The sequence below is a fragment of the Gracilinanus agilis genome, chromosome 2 (genome assembly GCF_016433145.1).
Source record: "Gracilinanus agilis isolate LMUSP501 chromosome 2, AgileGrace, whole genome shotgun sequence".
NCBI lineage: Eukaryota > Metazoa > Chordata > Mammalia > Didelphimorphia > Didelphidae > Gracilinanus > Gracilinanus agilis.
In genome coordinates, this window is record NC_058131.1 from 142439530 (window position 1) to 142461560 (window position 22031).

The window sequence follows — 22031 nt, forward strand, 5'->3', positions numbered from 1 at the left end:
AAATAGAATACTAGCAAAAAGACTCCAGCAAGTGATCATGAGGGTTATTCACTATGATCAGGTGGGATTCATACCAGGAATGCAAGGATGGTTCAACATTAGGAAAACCATCCACATAACTGACCATATCAACAAGCTAACAAACAAAAATCACATGATTATCTCAATAGATGCAGAAAAAGCCTTTCACAAAATACAATACTCATTCCTATTGAAAACACAGGAAATTAAAGGGAATAGAAGGGATTTTCCTAAAAATAATAAACAGTATATATTTAAAATCATCAACAAGTATCATCTGCAATGGGGATAAATTAGAAGCCTTCCCAAAAATATCAGGAGTGAAACAAGGATGCCCATTATCACCTCTATTATTTAACATTGTACTAGAAACACAAGCAATAGCAATTAGAGAAGAAAAAGAAATTGAAGGTATTAAAATAGGCAAAGAGGAGACCAAACTATCACTCTTTGCAAATGATATGATGGTCTACTTAAAGAATCCTAGAGAACCAATTAAAAAGCTAGTGGAAATAATCAACAACTTTAGCAAAGTTGCAGGATACAAAATAAATGTACATGAATCATCAGCATTTATATATATATATATATATCCAACACATCTCAGCAGCAAGAGTTAGAAAGATAAATTGCATTTAAAATCACCCTAGACAATATAAAATATTTAGGAATCTATTTGCCAAGACAAACACAGGAATTTTATGAACACAACTACAAAACACTTTCCACCCAATTAAAACTAGATCTAAACAATTGGAACATTGAGTGCTCATGGGTACTATGAGCTAACATAATAAAAATGACCATCCTACCCAAATTAATTTACTTATTCAGTGCCATACCTATCAAACTACCAAGAAACACTGAATTAGGAAAAATTATAACAAAGTTCATTTGGAAGAACAAAAGGTAAAGAATATCAAGGGAAATTATGAAAAAAAAAGTGAAGGAAGATGGCCTAGCAGTACCAGATTTTAAACTGAACTATAAAGCAGTTGTCATCAAAACAATATGGTACTGGCTAAGAGACAGAAGGGAGAAAGTGGAATAGACTTGGAGTAAATGACCTCATTAAGACAGTGTACTATAAAACCCAAAATCCCAGCTTTTGGGAGAAAAACCCACTATTTGACAAAAACTGCAAAACAGTATGGGAGAGATTAGGTTTAGATCAACATCTCACATCCTACACTGAAGAAAATCCAGAATAGATGAATGATTTATATATAAAGAAGGAAACTATAAGTAAATTAGGTCAACATAGAATAGTATACCTGTCAGATCTATGGGAAAGGAAAGATTTTAAGACCAAGCAAGAGATAGAGAACATTACAAAATTTAAAATGAATAATTTTGATTAGCACATTGACTAATATAACAGAAAGGAAAGTAATAAATGTTGGAGAGGATGTGGTAAAATTGGGACATTAATGCATTGCTGTTGGAGTTGTAAACTGATTCAACCATTCTGGAAGATAATTTGGAACTATGCCAAAAGAGCTTTTAAAGACTGCCTGCCCTTTGATCTAGTCATACTACTGATGGGTTTATGCCCCAAAGAGATAATAAAGAAAAAAACTTGCACAAAAATATTTATAGCCACACTCTTTGTGGTGGAAAAAAACTAGAAAATGAGTGGATGCCCTTCAATTGGGGAATGGCTGAACAAATTATGGAATCTCTTGGTGATGGAATACTATTGTGCTAAAAGGAATGATAAACTGGAGGAAATCCATGTGAACTAGAATGACCTCCAGGAATTGATGCAGAGTGAGAGGAGCAGAGCCATGAGAACATTGTACACAGAGATGGATATACTGTGGCACAATCAAATGCAATGGATTTTTCTACTAACAGCAATCCAATGATCCAGGACAATTCTGAGGGACTTATAAGAAAGAATGCTATCCACATCCAGAAAAAGAACCGATGCATTAGAAACACAGAAGAAAAACAACTGCTTGATTACATAGTTCAATAGGTATATGATTGGGGATATATACTCTAAATGATCACCCTTGTGCAAATATTAATATTATGGAAGTAGGTCTTAATCAATGATACATGTAAAACTAAGTGGAACTGCTTGTTGGCTATGGGAGGGGGCTGAGATGAGGGGAGGGAAAGAACATGAATCATATAACCACAGAAAAATATTCTAAATTAATTAATTAAATAAACTTAGAAAAAAAGACAATGATTGACAACTGACTGAAGATGGACAGTAATGGTAAGAGAAGAAAAAAATAAGACTGTAATGCTTTAAGAGTATGGGTGACTATAAGAATGATGATACTATCAACAAAAAAGAAAACTTGGAAAGGGGTAAGTGTAGGAAGAGCATAATAATTTCAGATAAGACTCGAAAGCATGATTACCATTTTGCTTTTATTATTGAAGTAGAGACAGAAGAAAGACCAATGAGTTTACTATTGTCCTTCTCTGGGTTACTTTGGCTGAAATGACTACCATTTAGTTATATGACAGACAGAATTTATTAAAGAGGAAAATGAGTTCTGTGGTCTTCCTAAAATAGTTTTAAAAATATTTCTCTAATGAAATTTAAAAAACAAAATAAAATCAAAATAAAATTTTATATTAAATTTCACTCCTAAATAACAAAATAGTCTATCATACACACACACACACACACACACACACACATATATATATATGTGTGTGTGTGTGTGTGTTATTTTCTAATATTCTTTTCTATTACCATTTTAAGTTTAAGATTCTCTCCATAGCTTTCACCTATGGAAAAGGCCAACAACATATCAATTTTATTAAGGAAATTGTGTATATTTCCATTAGCCATATCTCAAAAAAAGAGAAAAAAAATCAAACTTCAATTCATAGTAAGAATTCATTAGTTCTCTCTCTGGACATGGACAGCATTTCTTTAACCTCAAAAGAGTCCTTTGGAATTGTCTTAGATCATTATCTTGAACAGTGCAGCCAAGTCCTTCACAGTTGATCATCATTAAAACATTGGTGTTACTGTGCACAATGATCTCTTGGTTCTTCTCAGTTCACTGTGCATCAGTTCATAAAGGCCTTTCCATGTTTTTTTGAAATTACTGCCTTTGTCATTTCTTATAGCACAATAGTATTCCATTAGAATCACATATAATAACTTGTTCAGCCATCTCTCCCAATGGAGGGCATCCCCTCAATTTCCATTTCTATGCTGCCTCAAAATGAGCTCCTACAAATATTTTTACACATATAAGACCTTTTTCTTTTTCTCTTTTTATCTCTTTGGGATACAGACCTTATATTGGTATTGCTGAGTCAAAGAGTATACATAATTTTATAGCCCTTTGAGTACAATTTAGACTGTTCTCCAGAATGGTAGAAGCAGTTCACTATTCCAAGAACAGTTCATTATCTACCTATTTTCCCTCATCTGCTCTTGCATCTGTCATTTCTGATAGGTGTGAGATGGTATTTCAGAACTGTTTTACTTTGCCTTTCTCTAGTCAATAATGATTTAGAGAATTTTCCATATCACTATAAATAGCTTTGATTTCTTCTTCTGAAAACACCATCCATATCCTTTGAACCACTTATCAATTGGGGGAATAACTTTTATTTAAAGACTTTTAAAAGAGCTACTATTGATTCAAAACTGAAAAAAATAATAATAAAAATAGGAGGATCTAATTCAATATTTCAAGTATTGAGGGAGTACTGAAATACTGTTAGAATAGCAAGCCTTATTGCTACACTCAATAAACATAATTCTTTTTTAGATGACCTTACTTTATGTTACATTAAAACTACCTTCTCTTTGGCATTTAAAGTCCTTAACGACCTGATCATTTACCCTTCTGGTCTTATATCTTAATTTCCACCATATACTCTGTGATACAACACTGGCCTCTGCTGTACCTTGAAGAAGATGTACTATGCCCAATCTCTCATAATTTTCACTGTCTGTTTGCCCTACCACTACCTCAGAAATACTCTCCCATCTTCTATAAGAGACTTTCTGATACTCCTTAATGCTGGTATTCTTATCTATTGATAATATAGAATTTATCTTGTCTGAACAGTTGTTTCCATGTTATTTCCCACTATTCTATGAGACTCTTGGGAGCAGGGACTCTCTTGTGCCTTTCTCTATAACCCCATCAGTTACCAGCACAGTGCCTGGCAAACAGAGGTGCTGAAGGAATATTTATTGACTAACTGTAGACGGTGACATAATTTAAATGAGTATTAATTAATATTGCTTAAATATGTGAAAATAATAGGTCACAATATATACATTTGATTTATAGCTGCACTTTGTTGTGGCAAAAAATTGGAAAACGTCCCTTGATTGGGGAATGGCTGAACAAATTGTGGTATATGATGGTTATGGAATACTATTGTGCTATAAGGAATGATGAACCGGATGATTTCAGAAAGAACTCGGAAGACTTATATGAACTAATGCAGAGGGAAATAAATAGAACCAGGAGATTATAAACAGTAATTGCAATATTGTAGGACAATCAAATGTAATTACTTTGCTACTAACATCAAACAATGATTCAGGACAATTCTAAAGGACTTGTGAAAAAGAATGCTATCAACCTCTAAAGAAAGAATTGTTGGAGTAGAAATGCAGAAGAAAACATATGATTTATCAGTTGTTTATTTGGGTATGTGATTTAGGGTTTTGGTTTTATAAGACTATTCTCTTTCAAAGAATGAATAATATGGAAATAGGTTTTGAGTGATAATCCATGTATAATCCAGTGGAATTGCTTATTAACTCTGGGAGAGGGGAGGGAAGAGGTGAGGGAGACAATATGAAACATGTGATCTTGAAAAACTTATGTGTAAATTTGTTACTGGAATAAAATAAAACAAAAACAAAAAAACCTATACATTTAAAAAATAATTGGGAAATATCTGTGGTCAGGGTTTGGGAGGAGAGGGAAAATTTAGATTAATACAGACCAAACCTAAAAAAACATTTTGTACTATATAAAATGACAAAACTACCTCACATCTATTTTTAACACTGCTTTTAACAGAATGTACCCACTTAGCAAGAAGTGTCTGTGTACAACATCAGATTCTAATGTTTCCAGCTTTTCTCTGTTCAGGTAGGATGAGTGAAAAGATTTTTTAAAAAAATCCTAAGGCAGAGGAGGCAAAAATTCTTTCTAGTAACAAATAAGATAAATATTTTTAGATTTTTTGATGGCACTAGGCACTGCCAAAGTAATACCAGTCAAGGAAAAAACTAAAGACAGATCTAGTAAAGTTGTGTAAATGGGGAGAAATAAATCACAAATTTCAATGCAAACAAGACAAGAAAAATAAAATATACTTCTAAAAAGTCTATAAACTAACAGATCAAACCTTGGAAAAAGATGTGTGTCCTCATAGACTATTACTTTAAACACATGGACTGAATGCACCAACTTAAACAAAAAAGGTCAAAATGTTAGAATTTAGCAAGTGGTAGAAATAAATTACTCTATATTTGTACAAAATAACAGTATGACTGCCTTTGGAATATTGCTTACAGTTAGAGATAACAATATGGAATAGGTATAGAAAAGAGCATCTAAAATAAATAAGAAAGTAGAGAATGATCAATAAGAGGGAAAACTTAAAAAACAAACAAACCCATAGGATATATTAAGATGATATAAGAAGTTATTAAACATTGTTTGTTGAATAAAGTTATTCAACAAACATAGCAAATAATATCAGTGGCTAAAAAAAGACTCCCATTTTTTAGTAATTCATAATCTCCACTCTTACTATTACAGACTCTTAGTTTGAGAATGGATATTCATTTTAATTGACCAAAGAAGCATATATAAGTACATGCTATATGTAAGGTGACAGTTATGTGGCAGAACTGGTAGAGTGCTACACTGCAGATTTAATTAGACTCTTCTGTCTGAGTTCAAATCTAGCCTGAGATACTTACTAGTTATCCATAGCAAGTCATTTAACCTTGTTTGCTTCAGTTTGGCATCTGTAAAATGAATTGGAGAAGGAAATAGCAAAGCACCCCATTAACTTTGCCAAGAAAATCCCAAATATGGTCATGAAGTGACAGATACAACTGAAAAACAACTAACCAATAAAATGTCAGGCATTGTAATAGGTGCTGGACCTGGTTAAAATATATACAACTGGGAAAGAATATAGTAATCATCTGATTAAACTGAGATCTTTGCATTAAAAATCAGTTGGCCTGGTTCTAAAACCTCAGTACAACAGAAACTAGCTATTAAGTGACTATTTTGTGGTTGACTTGTTGCATTTGCACATTGTAGATTCTTGCAGTTTCTGCCTCTCAGGTATATGTGTGAGGAAAAAGTTTTAAAATGTGATATAACTAGAAAGAGAATTTGACTATGCACATGTGTTCTGAAAATATTTTTTCTTTTCTTTTCATTTTTTTCTGAAATGGAGAGTTGAGAGAGAAAGAAAATTTATTTGTTAGGTAAAAGAAATTTCATAACAATTTTATTTTTAGTATTTGTACCAAATTACAAAAGAATAGGAGGAATCCTTGAAATTGGGGGTAGCATTAGTCACTCAGAAGCATTTATTCTTTACTATGGGCTAAGCACCGGGGAAACATTAAAAAAAAAAAAAAAAAAAAAGCAAAACCAGGCCTTGCCCTTAAGAATCTCATATTCTGATGGGTAAACAGCACAAATAAAAGTACATACCCTTGGGGCAGCTGGGTAGCTCAGTGGATTGAGAGCCAGGCCTAGAGACAGGAGGTCCTCGGTTCAAATCTGGCCTCAGGCACTTCCCAGCTGTGTGACCCTGGGCAAGTCACTTGACCCCCATTGCCTACCCTTACCACTCTTCTGCCTTGGAGCCAATACAGAGTATTGACTCCAAGACGGAAGGTAAGGGTTTAAAAAAAAAAAAGTACATACCCACAGGAAAAACTGGGGGAAAATCTCAAAGGGAAGGCACTAGCATTAAGAAGTATAAGTAAAGACTTCTTTTTGGTGTGATTTTAGCTGAGACTTGATTGAATATAGATAGGGTGACCAGGAGGCAGAGTCTCAAGAGAGAATTCCAGGCATGGAAAACAGACAGTGAAAAAACACAGTCATGAGATAGAATGTCTTATGCCAAGAAGAGAAAAGGAGGCTCATGTCACTGGATTTTAAAGAAAACCTAGAAAGGAAAAAGATGTAAGATGACTGAAGAGAAGAAGGAACCTCATTATGAAAGGTTACAAAAGTGAAAGTTTATTTTTAAAAATTTATTGTTCATCCTGGAGTTTAAAAAGACATGTTCAGATGTGTACTTTAGGATGATAATTTTGGTATCTGAGAGAATGATGGACTGCATAAGGATACTACAGTAGCCCAGGAATGAAGGTATGAGAGCCTGCAGCAGGGTGATGATTATGTCAGAAAGATGGAATTGATGGGTCTTGACAACAAATTGCATATGGAAAATGAAAGATGGGAGTGATCCTGGGTGACTAGGAGGAGGATGATGCTATTCTCCACAATAGCAACATTTGGAAAACAGTATGGTGTAGTAGGAAGGGCAATGAGTTTAATTTTGCACATATTGAGTTTAAGATGTCTGTAGGATATCTGGTGTGAGATGCAAGACTTGAGGCCAGGAAAGAGAACACAGTGGGATAAATATATCTGATAAATATCTGCATGGAATTGATATTTGAATTCATGAGAACTAATCAATTGCCAAACAAGAGGAAGAAAAGAAAAGAAAATGACTGTGATATTGGAAATCTGGGGTTCTTTGAACGGATCTTGAGATCTCTGGTCTAAACTTCCTGTAGATATTTAGATCTCTTACAAACTACATTTCCCATGATTCAATGGGCTTCCTGTCCTTATAGGTGGTGAAGTAAGACAAAGTAAGCAGAAGCTTAAATAGGGAAATTGGGATTGGTTCTTCCTTTTTCCTATGAAGAAGCCAGGGGGAAAGCATGGCAGGGCATTTGAATTACATCTTAGCAGACACATGGTTTTTCTTAATTACCAATATGGATTACAATAAAACCCTAATATCTTTAAATATATCCTTCTATATCAATTTTATTGGTTACATTTATGGCAACCATTTTCAAACGTAACTCTCAATTTTTCTGATAGCTTACTCTGAGAGCATTTAGAATCCTCTCCAGAGCTATGGACCTGCTCTTGCTGTTTTGGAGTTTTGGTTTTTGTTTTTTCTCTTCTCCCCATTCTCTTCAGCCAGGAGGCTTTTCAAGGGAAGGGGAAAGTGTCTTTGCTTACAAATGCTATGTTTGTGCTGTTAGCATTAGTTTATTTTTGCCTGCTGATCATTATCGTTCCGATTCCCTTGGACTCTGCCAGCTGGCTGAGCCCGACCCACCTGGGGGGGGGGGGGGCAGGGAAGCTGCTTCTGGCTTCTGACCTTGCCCCTGAATGCCAGTGCCCTGCCTGTTGCTGCTGCTGCCTCTGCCACTGATACCGAATCCCCAGCCACCTCTCCTGGAGCTGCTTCTGCCCCCTGAGACTTGGGAAGTAAAAACCCCTTCTTTTTCACTGTACATACTTGGGACTTTCCCAGGGATATTTCCTCATAGACATTAATGACTTTTAATCTGAAGAAAGCTTCTCTAGCCCCCTTGCGCCCCCACAAGCCCTCCACATGGGATCTCCAAACTACCCCAAGTTTGGCTTCCATGTGGGCCCTAGCTTTTACTCTTCAAACAGGAAGTAGAATGGCAAGCATGGCTGCATGGCCTATTTCGAAATATTCTTTGCAATTATCTTGCCTGAAACTCAGGGGAGGGGTACACACACACACACACACACACACACACACACCCCTGTACTTCCCCTCCACACATACACGCTGGGCCTGCCCAAGACTTTGCACTATATACCCCTTATGGAGTCATCCACACTGTGCTCAGTGCAGAGCTGAGAAGGAACTTAAATTGGATCAGAGGTGGATTTTAAATCTCAGACTGCATTGTTGTTGTTGTTTTTTAAGTCTCAGTGTCTTATTGTATTTTGCTGATTGTTGTTTTGTTGATTTTTCTGTTACACTGGATCATTTTAAGCTAATGAAGTTTTGGCTGCTAGATTAATTCTGTTTATGATTTTATTGTAACTCCCAAGTAGTGAACAAATCTATTAGAATTGGTAAAAAGGGTTTTGACTGCATTGCTTGTAATCTGTTCCTTATATTGTATTTCCTGATTTCTTTAAGGTTTCAATTTTTTAAAGTTTACCTATATTAATCTAATAATGTTATCTGTACCATTTTTATGAACATCTTAAACATTTTATAAGTTGTAACAACCCATAAGTCCTATGCATTACTGAAATTGTCATGCCTTAAGTTTTTATTCACTCTTGATAAGTGTATACAACCTTGAAGATTTTAATGCCTTAAAAATTTAAATTGAGATTTTATAAGGGTTTTTTTCAGAAATGACCTAGATACCTAGTAACTTCTGTATGGATGATAGAATTTTATATATTTATTATAAAGAATGTTGTCTTAAAGGGATAGAGGAAACAAATGGAAGCCCAAGCTTTTGTATATTACATAGGAAGCCAGGAGATCTCCTATATGGTTGATGTTTTGGCTTGCTTTCCTGTCAGAAGGATCTAGAATTCCTGAGGATAACTTAGACCCAAAAGATTTTTTAACAGATTTCTTTTTTAAGCTCTGCCCCACAATTGCCATGGAGGCAGTAACAGAGTTTGTTAAGAAAATATCTCAGTCAAGGTTTAATGATTTACTATACTTGTTGAATTTGTGAAAGTATACAGTTTTTTAAACATCATAGCAAGTTGTTATAATTATGTGTTTGTTTACTATTGTCTTTAAATGTATTATTGGAAATTATGGTACTTTATTTGAATGTGTATTATGAATCTGCTATTTTGTAAAAACCATTTACACTCACAGTTCATGCAAAAGCTTAAGAGGAAATGAATCTCATTTTTGGGTGAAAAAACTTTCACTAATTCTAAGATATTTATTTATTTATTTGTTTGTTTGTTTGTTTTTAAAACATTCTATAATTTTTCCTTGTATGTGCAATATAATTTGTTTTTTCTTTCTCATTTTTATACTTGAAAACATTGTATTTTCCCTGATTTTTTAAATTTTTCTTATTGCTTTTCCTTTTAATTTTTTTATAGAGTAATTGACTTCCTTTTTTTCTCATTTTTGTACTGAAAGTACATATAATCAATGTTGATCCTTTTTTATTTTACAGTAATATAAGTTTAATATGAATATATTTGCTATAATATTAATGCATACCCAAAAAGCTTTAGACTATGGTAACCTGCCAATTATTGATAAATATTATGGGACTGTGATTAATGTCTCTCTGTCTGATTCCAGGAGAAGGGAGCAAAAGAGTCACAAGGTCATGGAGACCACCCAGAAACTGCACAGTGCCTAACAGCACAAGGTCATGCAGAACATCCCAAATCCAGGAGGGATTGTTCAATTTCTATGCCAATACTGAAGGGCTTCAAACTAGTCTTTGAGGTTTGGGGTTACAGCTTTTCTGTCTTATGTTAGAGGCCAGACTTCCCCTGAGCTTCATTCTTAGCCACGCACCTAAGATTGGCTATCATTATGGCTCATCCCTGAGAAGGTGCAGGCAAATCAGACCAGGGAAAGACACTTCTCTTGCACAAATATTTAGTCCTGTTATTTCTCTTATATATAGAATGGCAATTTTCTGTAGTCCTGGCTCCTGAATGGGTAATTGCAAACTGATTAAATCACTTTAATTGGGCCTTGATTCAAGGATGAGTTTATTTTTCCTTACATTTTTTGCACATAAGACTTTGACATTTTACATTTCATTCACAAGTAAATTTTTCTCTTTTATTTGTATTTTTATAAAAATTTCTTTTGCCAATTGATTTCATACCATAATTCAGCCATGTTTCCTTAGCTGAACTGGGGTACCCTCTTCAGAGAAGAATGTCTTATTAACTCTCCTCAGGGGTATGTGTAAGTTTTATAATCATAATGTCTATATTATAATTTACAATGTAAAATTTTTACTCTTTTGAGAGTAATTTCAAGGAGGATATAAAATTCTCCTCAGAAGGGAAAATATGTTTTATAATCTATAATGTAAAGTTTAAATTCTTTGAGAGTAATTTTAGGATAAGAAATTTGCCATCTCCCCAGAATCCAGACAACAAACCCAAATGAACTTTGGGGTGCAGTAGATTGAACTATGGGGAGTTGAATGCATTTGTTTTTAATGTACACTCTTATGCCAAAGGGGACTGCCCCAATTGGCTTTTGTCAATGAGCCTAGCAATGATTGGTTCATTGTTTTTGTCCTCTTTTCTTTTTATCCCCAAATTTCTGTAATTTGAAAGTTAGTTATGTTTACAAGAGCATTCGAGGAGACCAGTCTCTCCGCTCTCAGGGATATTAGAAATTTGGGGTTCTTTGAACGGATCTTGAGGTCTCTGGTCTAAATTTCCTATGGACATTTACATCTCTTACAAACTACATTTCCTATGATTTAATAGGCTTCCTGTCCTTAAAAGGTGGTGAAGTAAGACAATGTAAACCTCTATCCTTATTTCCTTCTTCCTAACCCTTTAGATAAGCAAATAAATCCTGTTGTAGCTCAATCCAAAGAAGATTGGTGTTCCTTTCCTAATTGGTGAACATCTACAGCTAATTAGGGGAAGGGATTTATCAAACCTCAGTCAGAACAGCTTTTGTCCATTAGGCACATCTATACCATCCCAAACCAATCCTTTACCATTAAATCCAACCCCAAGCCAGGGGCTAGAGGAGTCGTTAAACACATATACAACTCCCATTAGATTCTTGGCTTGGGCACTGTTGTAGAGGCAGAGGCTTGGCTGAGCTGAACCTCCTAACCTCTGGGGTTAATAGTACATTGGGTATCCACCGAGGCAAACACATCACTCACTAGTCCAGATCCTTCTATCATCTTTGGGTTCAGAGCCAGCTTGGCAGACTCAGCCAACAGAAACTATCAGGCCCAAGTGAGGCTTAGCAGCCCTTTCTTACTACCAATCTTCCTCCGATTTATGCACAGCAAAAGTAAATAATAGTTCTCTCACATATGTCCCATTCTCTCATTCATAAGACCAAAACCCTAGTTGAGGTTCTAGTTGCATCTTCCATGGATTGCTGCAATAGCATCCTAACTGACTCACTGATTTCCAATTTTTCTTTATTCTGATCCATTCTGCAGACTGCTGCTAAACTGACATTTCCAAAACTCAGATCTAACTAAACATGTCACTTCTGCTTGAGCAGTTTTAGTGGCTCTCTATTGAGAAGAAAGGGAATAAGCATTTATATAGTGCCTACTACATGCAGAGCACTATGCTATGCACTTTATGGATGAATACTTCCTTAATAATTGATTTACTGATAAAATATGAACACTTATATTTAACACTTAAAAACTTTTCACAATCTCAATGCAGACTTAATGAACATCATTCTTCTCTAGACAGATTTATTTGCTATTCTTACGAATGTCAGAACCCCTAAATTAACCCCTTGCTAATACCTCTCATTTTTTTCAGAGTTGTCATGTCCTGCAGGTCAAAATGTAGCAGCTGACCATAATTTACCCAATCAAGATGTGCTGTGAGCTTGGCTATGAGTCCCTTGTGGGTGAAATCTGCTGCTGCTTAAACCAACTAGACCAAACAGTCCCCAAGCTTAGACAGGCAATTGGAGGAACCACATCAATCACATCCAGGTAAGAAGGCCCTGATATAAACAAACTCTTTGATGCAGATCAAACTTTACCTTGTTGCTGAGCAAACTTTGCCATGCGGCCACTATACACTACTTCCTTGTTATTTGTCTTACCACAACTATATATAAACAAGGTTTCATCTCTGTTGGATTGGGCTTGGTGCTAAGGCCAGATCCTGGCACCTGTGTCTCCTTTTCCCTCCTCAAATAGAATAAAGAAGCTTTGTGTATATAACCTTTTTGAGTTCTCGTTTTCCTTATTTTCTAGAGTTTAACAGTTTCCTTCATGAAGAACTTTCTATCACCAACAGCTGTACCATTGTATAGGTTGTTCCCCAAATTTGGAATGAAAATCTCACTTTTGGCAGCTTGTGGCACAGTAGATATGATGCTGGTCTTAGAATCAGGAAGATCTCGGTTCACATCTATCTTCAGAGACTTCCTAGCTATGTGACCCTGGACAAGTCACTGGTATACTATTTGCCTCAGATTCCTTAACTATAATATAGTTAATAAATAATAGGATTTGTATCCCACAGTTATTGAGGGCAACAAATAAGAAACATTAGTAAAGTGCTTAGAATAATGTCTGTTAAACAGTCGGTGAATCACAAATGCTTTTTTAAGCTCTGTCATGTAGAATTACTTCCATCATTCGAGGTTCCCCGCTAGGGCCATTTCTGACATCAGGCCTATCCTTATCTTTCCAGCTGCTGCTATGTTCCCTCACCAGCAACCTCTGGAAATTACTTAGTATACATTTTGTATTATCTGTATTTGTTTCATTTTCCCCCCAAGAGAATATTTGTTAAGAGAGCAAGGACTGTTTCTTTTTTTCTAAGTATCACTAACCCCTGTAGTGATGGTGAACCTTCTTAAACGTTTTTGAGAACCTGTGCAAATGCCCTGCCCCACCCACAGACTGTAAGCCTGTGCCCAGATTGTGTGCCATGCCCCACCCCCAACTGCATGCCCTTCCCCCTGGCTCCTTGCAGTGCCCCACCCAGCCATGCATTCAGGGGTAGGGCTGGGCTGCAGGCTGGCCAAGTCAGGGCTGAGCTCCACAGGGAGGTTCCAGTGCCTCATACCCTCCCCTTGTTTTTTGGGGGGTAAGACCATGCTACCAGCCCTGGGCCAGCCTCACTCTGCCCCTGCATTAATTAATGGAGGAAGGCTCAAGTGCCCCACCTCCTGCATTCAGGGGCAGAGCCAGGCTCCCAACCAGCCAAGCCAGGGGCCTACACTTGCCCACAGAGAAGTCTCTGTGTGCCATCTTTGGCATGCATGCCATAAGTTCACTACCATGGCCCTAGAGCAATGCCTGACATAAAAAATATTAAACAAATGGCTGCTGAGGTACTACCACAAATAATCAGGTGAGCAGTTCAGTCCCTTAGCTGGTGACTACATAATGTTGGACAAGCCCTATAGAGGGACAATGAGCTGGTGCAGGAAGAAGAAAACAGACTGGAGAAAGCTATAATAAAAGAGGCAATAAAGAGAGACATGGTGGCTGTAGGGTATAGCTCATAAATAGTGACTTATGATCAAAGATTAGAATAAAATTTAATATTAACAACATATAAAATGGCAAAAGAAATTGGTCTGGTCATGTAATAAGAGTAAAGAATAGCAGATAGGTAGTTTGCGTGCTGGTGCTAAAAAGCCAAAAGACATTATTTTTAACATTCTTTTAAAAAGATTTCGTCAATAATCTGATTTGGGATGGAGAAAAAATAGCAGCTTAGTAGGAGAAAGCCTAAACCTTTCTAACAATCCTTCCAAACCAATCGTTAAAAAACACCTCAAAATGACAGTAGTCAAAAACAAATAGCAAGAAGATGTGAGGGTGCTCTCCTACTGAACACAACCTGAAAGGTAGGCAGAGTGAGTTGATTTTCTTCAGATGAGGGGAAATCAGAAGTAAAACTGTACACAGAAGAATGCTGGCTGACCCTCCTCTCCCCAACCGACTGCACAAGGTACCACAATTGGGTGTAGGCTAACTTAGGGATCCCAGGATGGAGCCAACACCAGCAAAAGAACAGCTCAGATCCACCCCTTAAAGATTCAGGCCCTGACACCAGCCTGCAGTGAGATGCAGAAGTCCATAGTACTGGGCCCTTTCACTCCTGCCCTTTGACAGTAAAGACTTAGCCTATGGGCAAAACAGCTCATAAAGCCAAACCCAGCCAGCCAGCCAGCAGCAGAGGAGACAGATTCAGCAAGCAGCTTTCAGAATTCCCAGGTCATAGACAAAAAAGGCTGGGAAAACAAGCAAATAGCAAAAGAAACATTTAACTCTCAAAAATTTCTATGAGAACAAAGAGCAAAGCACAGAACCAAAGGGAGATGTTGAGATCCAAGCAACCACTTGCAAAACTTAAAAAAAACAAAACAAAAAAATGAAACAGAAATTGGTCAAGCTTTGAAAGAACTTATAAAGGAATTAAAAAATCAAAAAAGACACATTGAAAAAATTAGAAAAACAAATGAAAGTAATGCAGAAAGAAAAGATGAAAAAACAAAATTAGTCAACTGAAAAAGGAAGCACGAGAATCCAATGATGAAAAAAGAGTTGCTTAAAAAATAGAACTACAGTAAAAAGAGGCAAAAAAATCCAATGAACTGTACCATGAAAAGGAGAACAGACCAAATGGAAAAGGAGGAATAAAAGGTCATGGAAGAAATTCAATCCTTAAAAATTAGAAATAGAAAAATAGAAGCTAATGACATCATGAAACATCAAGAAACAATGAAAAAAAAGAATGAAAAAAAACGAGGAATATATGAAGTATTTCACTGAAAAAAACAACACTGGAAAATAGATACAGAAAATTCAAGAATTATTGGACTACCTGAAAGTCATAATTTTTAAAAAAGCCTAGACATCATATTAAAAGAAATTAACCAAGAAAACTGTCCTGATATTCTTGAACAAAGAGGGTAAAATAGAAATAGAAAGAATCCACAGGTCACCTACTGCAATATATCCCCAAATGACAATTCCCAAGAATGTTATAGCCAAGTGCAGTAGCTGCAAGTGCAGGAGTGCAAGGAGAAAATATTGCAAGTAGACAAAAAGAAATAATTCAAATATCATGGGGTCTCAGACCAAAATTACACAAGATGTGGCAGCTTTCACACTGAAGTACTGGAAGGTGTGGAAGATGATGTTTTGGGAGGGAAAGGAACTGGGTTTACAACCAAAAATCACCTGCCCATCAAAGCTAACTATATTTTTTCAGGGGAAAGTATGGTCATTTAATAAAATAGAAGATTTCCAGGCATTTCTGAGAAAAAGACCATACTTAAACAGAAAATCTGATACCAAAATACAAGTAAAACATAAAAAAGTAAATAGGAAAGAGAAAAATTTAAGGGCTTCAATAAGGTTGCTTGTTTATATTCCAATATGGAAAGATAATATCTGTAAGTCTTAAAATTATTATCATCATCACAAGAGTTAAGAAAAGTATACACTGATAGAAGTTGTGGTAGTAAGCTGTTTAGGATGATATGTTGTTTACAAGAAACATATTTGATGCAGGTAGACACACCCAGGGTAAAGGTAAGAGGTTGGAGTCAAATCTATTGAGCTGCAACTGAGACAAAGAAGGCAGAAGTAGCAATCATGATCTCAGACAAAGTTAAAACAAAAATAGATATGATTAAAAGAAATAAGGAATATAATTACATATTGATTAAAGACAGTATATACAATGAAGAAATATCAATACTTAACATATATCCACCAAATGATTCAGCAACCAGATTTTTAAAGGAGAAACTAAAGGACCATAAGAAAAAATAGATAATAAAACTATACTAGTTGGGAACCTCAACTCTCCCCTATCAGAACTATATAAATCTAACCAAAAAATAAATAAGAAAGAAGGGAAGTGAACAAAATTTTAGAAAAGTTAGATTTAATAGATATCTGGAGAAAATTAAATAGGGATAAAAAGGAATATATTTTCTTTTCAGCAGCACATGGTACATATAAAGATTGACCATGTACTAGGGCACAAATACCTCAAAACAAAATGCAGAAAAGCAGAAATAATAAATGCTACTTTTTCAGATCATAATATAATAAAAACTATAAATCAATAAGGGTTAATGGAAACACAAATCAATTGGAAGATAATTAATCAAATTCTTCAAAACTGGTGAGTTAAAGAACAATTTATAGAAATACAACTTTTATTGAAGAGAATGACAATGTGGAGAAAACATATCAAAATTTATGGGATACAGCCAAAGAAGTACTCAGGGAAAAGATATTCCTGAGTGCTTATATTAAAAAAGATAGGGGGCAGCTGGGTAGCTCAGTGGAGTGAGAGTCAGGCCTAGAGACAGGAGGTCCTAGGTTCAAACCCAGCCTCAGCCACTTCCCAGCTGTATGACCCTAGGCAAGTCACTTGACCCCCATTGCGCACCCTTACCAATCTTCCACCTATGAGACAATACACCGAAGTACAAGGGTTTAAAAAAAAAAAGAAGAAAAAGAAGAAAAAAGATAAAAAGCAGATCAATGAATTGAGCATGCACTTAAAAACACCTAAGAAAAGAAGAACAAATTAAAAATTCCCAATTAAAAACTAAATTGGCAATCCTAAAAATGAAAGAAGAAATTAATAAAATTGAAAGTAAAAGAACTGTTGAACTAGTTTATAAGACTAGAAGCCGAGTCTATGAAAAATCAAATTAAATGGAAAGAGTATTGGTTAATTTGATTAAAAAAAAGAAAGAATATAACCAAATTACCAGTATCAAAAATTAAAAGGGTGATTTCACCTCTACTGAAGAGGCAATTAAAGCAATTATGAGGAGCTATTTCAACCAAGTATAAGACAATAAATCTGATAATCTAGGTGAAATGGGAGAACATTTACAAAAATTTGAATTGCCTAGATTAACAAAAGAGGAAATAGGATACTTAAATAATCCATCTCAGAAAAAGAAACTGAAAAACCAATCAATGAATTCCCTAAGAAAAAATCCCCAGACAGATTCACAAGTGAATTCTATCAAACCTTTAACAACTAATCCCAATAATTAACAAGTAGTATTAACCATTAGCAAGTTTCATCTGCCAGACAGATTCACAAGTGAATTCTATCAAATATTTAACAACTAATCCCAATAATTAACAAGTAGTATTAACCATTAGCAAGTTTCATCTGCAAAGGGAATAAGTTAGAAATCTTCCCAATAAAATCAGGAGTGAAACGAGGATGTCTATCATTTAATATTGTACTAGAAATGCTAGCTATAGAAATTAGAGATGAAAAAGAAAATGAAGGAAATTAAAGTAGACAATAAGGAAACTAATCTATCACTCTTTGCAAATGATGTTATGGTATACTTAGAAAATAAATTAAAAACTAGTTGAAATAATTAATAGTTTTAGCAAAATTGTAGGATTATAAAATAAACCCACACAAATCCTCTTTTTCTTTATATTTCCAATAAAACTCAGCAGTAAGAGTTAGAAAAAGAGAAACTCCACTTAAAATCACTCTACACAATATAAAATATTTGGGAGTCTATTTGCCAAGACAAATTCAGGAAATATATCAACAAAATTACAAAACACTTTTCAAACAAATAAAATTAATCTAAATAATTGGAAAAACATTAATTACTCATGGGTAGGTCAAACTAATATAACAAAAATGACAATCCTACCTAAATTAATTTACTTATTCAGTGCCATACTTATAACTACCAAAAACTATTTCATAGAACTAGAAAAAATAATAACAAAATTCATCTGGAATAACAACAGGTCAAGAATATCAAGGGAACTACTAAAAAAATGTGAATGATGATGGCCTAGCAGTAATAGATCTTAAACTGCACTATAAAGCAATAATCATCAAAACAATCTGGTACTGCTTAAGAAACAGAAGGGTGAATCAGTGGATAGGCTAGGGGGGGTAAGGGACCTCAGCAATCTAGTGTTTCATAAACCCAAAGAATCGAACTTTTGGAATAAGAACTTGCTATTTAATGAAAACTGCTAGGAAAATTGGACAATAGTATGGCAAAAATTAGGTTTAGATCAATATCTCATACCTAATACCAATATAAGGTCAAAATGAGTATAAGATTTAAAAATAAAGAGTGATATTATAAGTAAGTTAGGGAAATGTAGAAGAGTTTACCTGTCAGATCTACAGAGAAGGTAAGAATTTATGACCAAACAAGATATAGAGAACATTAAAAGAAATAAAATGAATTTTGAGTACATTAAATTTAAAAGTTTTTGTACAAACAAAACCAATACAACCAAGATTAGATGGGAAGCAACAAACTGGGGAAAAATTTTATAACAAATTTCTCTGATAAAGGTCTAATTTCTCAAATATATTAAGAACTAAGTCAAATTTATTAGAATCTAAGGCATTCCTTAACTGATGAATGGTGAAAGAATAGGAATAGACAGTTTTCAGATGAAGATATCAAAGCAATCAATAATCTTATAGAAAAAGGTTCTAAATCCCTTCTGATTAAAGAAATGCAAATTAAAACAACTCTGAGGTACCACCTTATGCCTATCAGATTAGTCAATATGACAGTAAAGAAAAATAATAAATGTTGGAGGGGGTGTGGCAAAATTGGGACATTAATGCATTGCTGGTGGAGTTGTGAACTGATTTGACCATTTTGGAGGACAATTTAGAATTATGCTCAAAGGGCTATAAAATAATGCATATCTTTTGATCTAGGAATACCACTACTAGGTCTGTATCCCAAAGAGATTTTTAAAAAATAGGGATGGACCTGTTTTTATATTTATAGCTGCACTTTTTTGTGGTAGCAAAAAATTGGAAACTGAAAGGATGTCCTTCAATTGGGGAATGGCTAAATAAATTCTGGTATATGATGGTGATGGAATACTATTCTGCTGTAAGAAATTATGATATAGTTGATTTGAACTAAAAGGACCTACATGAACTGATGCAGATTGAAATAAGCAGAACCAGGAGAACATTATACACAGTAATTGAAACATTGTGGGACGATCAAATGTAAGAGACTTTGCTACTAATAACACTACAATGATCCAGGACAATTCTGAGGGCCTCATCAAAAGAATACCATCCACTTGTAGAGAAATAACTGCCGGAGTAGAAATGCAGATAAAAACAGATGATTTATCACTTGATTTGGGGGTTATGGTCTTATAAGATTATTCACTTACAAAATGAATAATATGGAAATATATTTTGTGTACAACCCAGACTGAACTGCTTGTCAACTCCAGGTAGGGAAGGGAAGAAGGGAAACAGCATAAATCATATAACTTTGGAAAACTTATGTATAAATTTCTTATTTAAATAAAATAAAGATGAAACCAAAAAAAAAAAGAATTCAATAAATACTTGACACATGAAAATTTAATTTAATTAAAAAATTTCTAAGTTCCAAATTCTTTTCCTATATCCCCTTCCCTACCTATTGAAGAAGAAAGTAATATGATATCAATTTTACATGTGGAGTCATGCAAAACATATTTTCATATTAGCCATGTTCAGTTCACTGGGTATAGATCATCTAATAAGGATTTATGGAGTGTCATGGATAAGCACTACATAGAATAAGAAACCATGTATGAATTATATATCCTAGAGTGGTAGAAGATGTATCCATATCAATGTTGATAGATTCATCAAAGTAACAAAGTATCAGATATTACAACCATTGAAGACCACAATGAAACCAAAGTTCCATTTTAAGGCTTGCTGATGAAACCCAGAAAAGATGGAGAAGCCAATTCTTGGAAGATATTGCCTATACTCTGGGGCAGTGATATCCCTAAGGACGTAGTCCAGTGTTTTACCTAGCAACACTTAAAGAATAGAAATCTTTCTTCTTAAAATGTTTAAACTAAAAGGAAAATCAAATTTCCCCAACATCCTAAAATTCCCTTCCTTCAACATGACTTGCAATATCACTTTATTTTTTCACAATTTGAACTGTGCATCTGAATCCTGTGCTTGTTAAGTAAAGAGCTCTTTTGTTTACTAAGCATCTTGAAACTTAGTTCAGAACATAACCCCCTCCTTTATTTCTGTTTTTTTTTTTGAGGTTAACATTTAGATCTGTTAGTATTTGGATTATGAACAAAAATCCATACTTAATGTATGTCCATAGGTTGCTATATATAATCAGCAATGATTCCTGGGTGAGGAGAAGAATGGAAGAGGGGAAAGGAATGTGAAAAATTAGAACAGAAGTAAATGACCTGTTTCAGTACACACAGATAAAATACCTGGGATTCTGCCACAATGGGAAAGAGAATATCACATTGATCCTATTAAGAATATATGAGACAATATATAAGTGGTAGAATGAGTGTTGATCTGAAAAAAACCACAGACTGTTGGAATAAAAAAAAATCTAAGGGAAAGAGAGTCAAGAGAAGAGCTAAACAAGGAGACAAAGAAAAGGAGGGATTCAAAAAGTGTTAAATATAAAAAGGACTCATTTTTAAGTCAGAGATACATTATAGACTAATGGAATTATGAATGAAGGAGTACCTTTTATTGTCCTAGTTTTGGCCTAATAGGATTTCTTATTCTGGTTTTAAAAGATCAAAATAGTGGCCCTTAAAGATATTTAGAAACTTTTTTCACCAAATCTTACAAATGTGATTTGTATGTGATAATACTATATTCAGCAACTGGGTAAATTTTAACTTACATAAGTTAAAGGGAGGATAAATATTTTGAGGGAAAAAAATAGCCTAGATTCATTAGTTGAAAGGGAAATTTTTGCTTCCTTCACCAAGGCTTAAAACACATAATGAAGGCAGATTTTGCTAAGGAAGAAAAAGGTATTCAATGCAAATCAAATCTCCACATTAAGTTCACATTTCTTCTATCTGTTCCATTATCTTTAATGACATGAACATATCCTAGAATGGGACCTCATCATTCCTTGCCAAGGCTATTGTAACAGCCTCCTAATTAGTGCCCCTGCCTTGAGTCCCTTCTCTCTAATACTCAAGCTGCAAAATTAATAATAATGTCAAATTAATGCTTCTATAACAGTTCTGACCATGCTCCTTCTCTGCTCAAGTAGATTTCTGAGCAGGTCCCAACTACTTTCAAATAAAATCTCCCCTGCTGTTTGGCATTTAAAGTACTTTATAATCTGGCTACAAATTTTTTTCTTTTCCTCATACACCCTAGATGAAAAAAAAGCCTACTTATGAATTTTGGCCATGTTCTCCATATCATTTCTCTCCTCCATAGGTTTCT

The 22031-nt window shown here is 34.7% G+C and overlaps 1 protein-coding gene across 2 annotated transcripts in view; it reads right to left on the reverse strand.

Moving 5' to 3' along the window:
- Positions 1-22031, reverse strand: part of RALGAPA2 (Ral GTPase activating protein catalytic subunit alpha 2) — a 477726-nt gene that overhangs the window by 160920 nt on the left and 294775 nt on the right. The window lies entirely within an intron of this gene.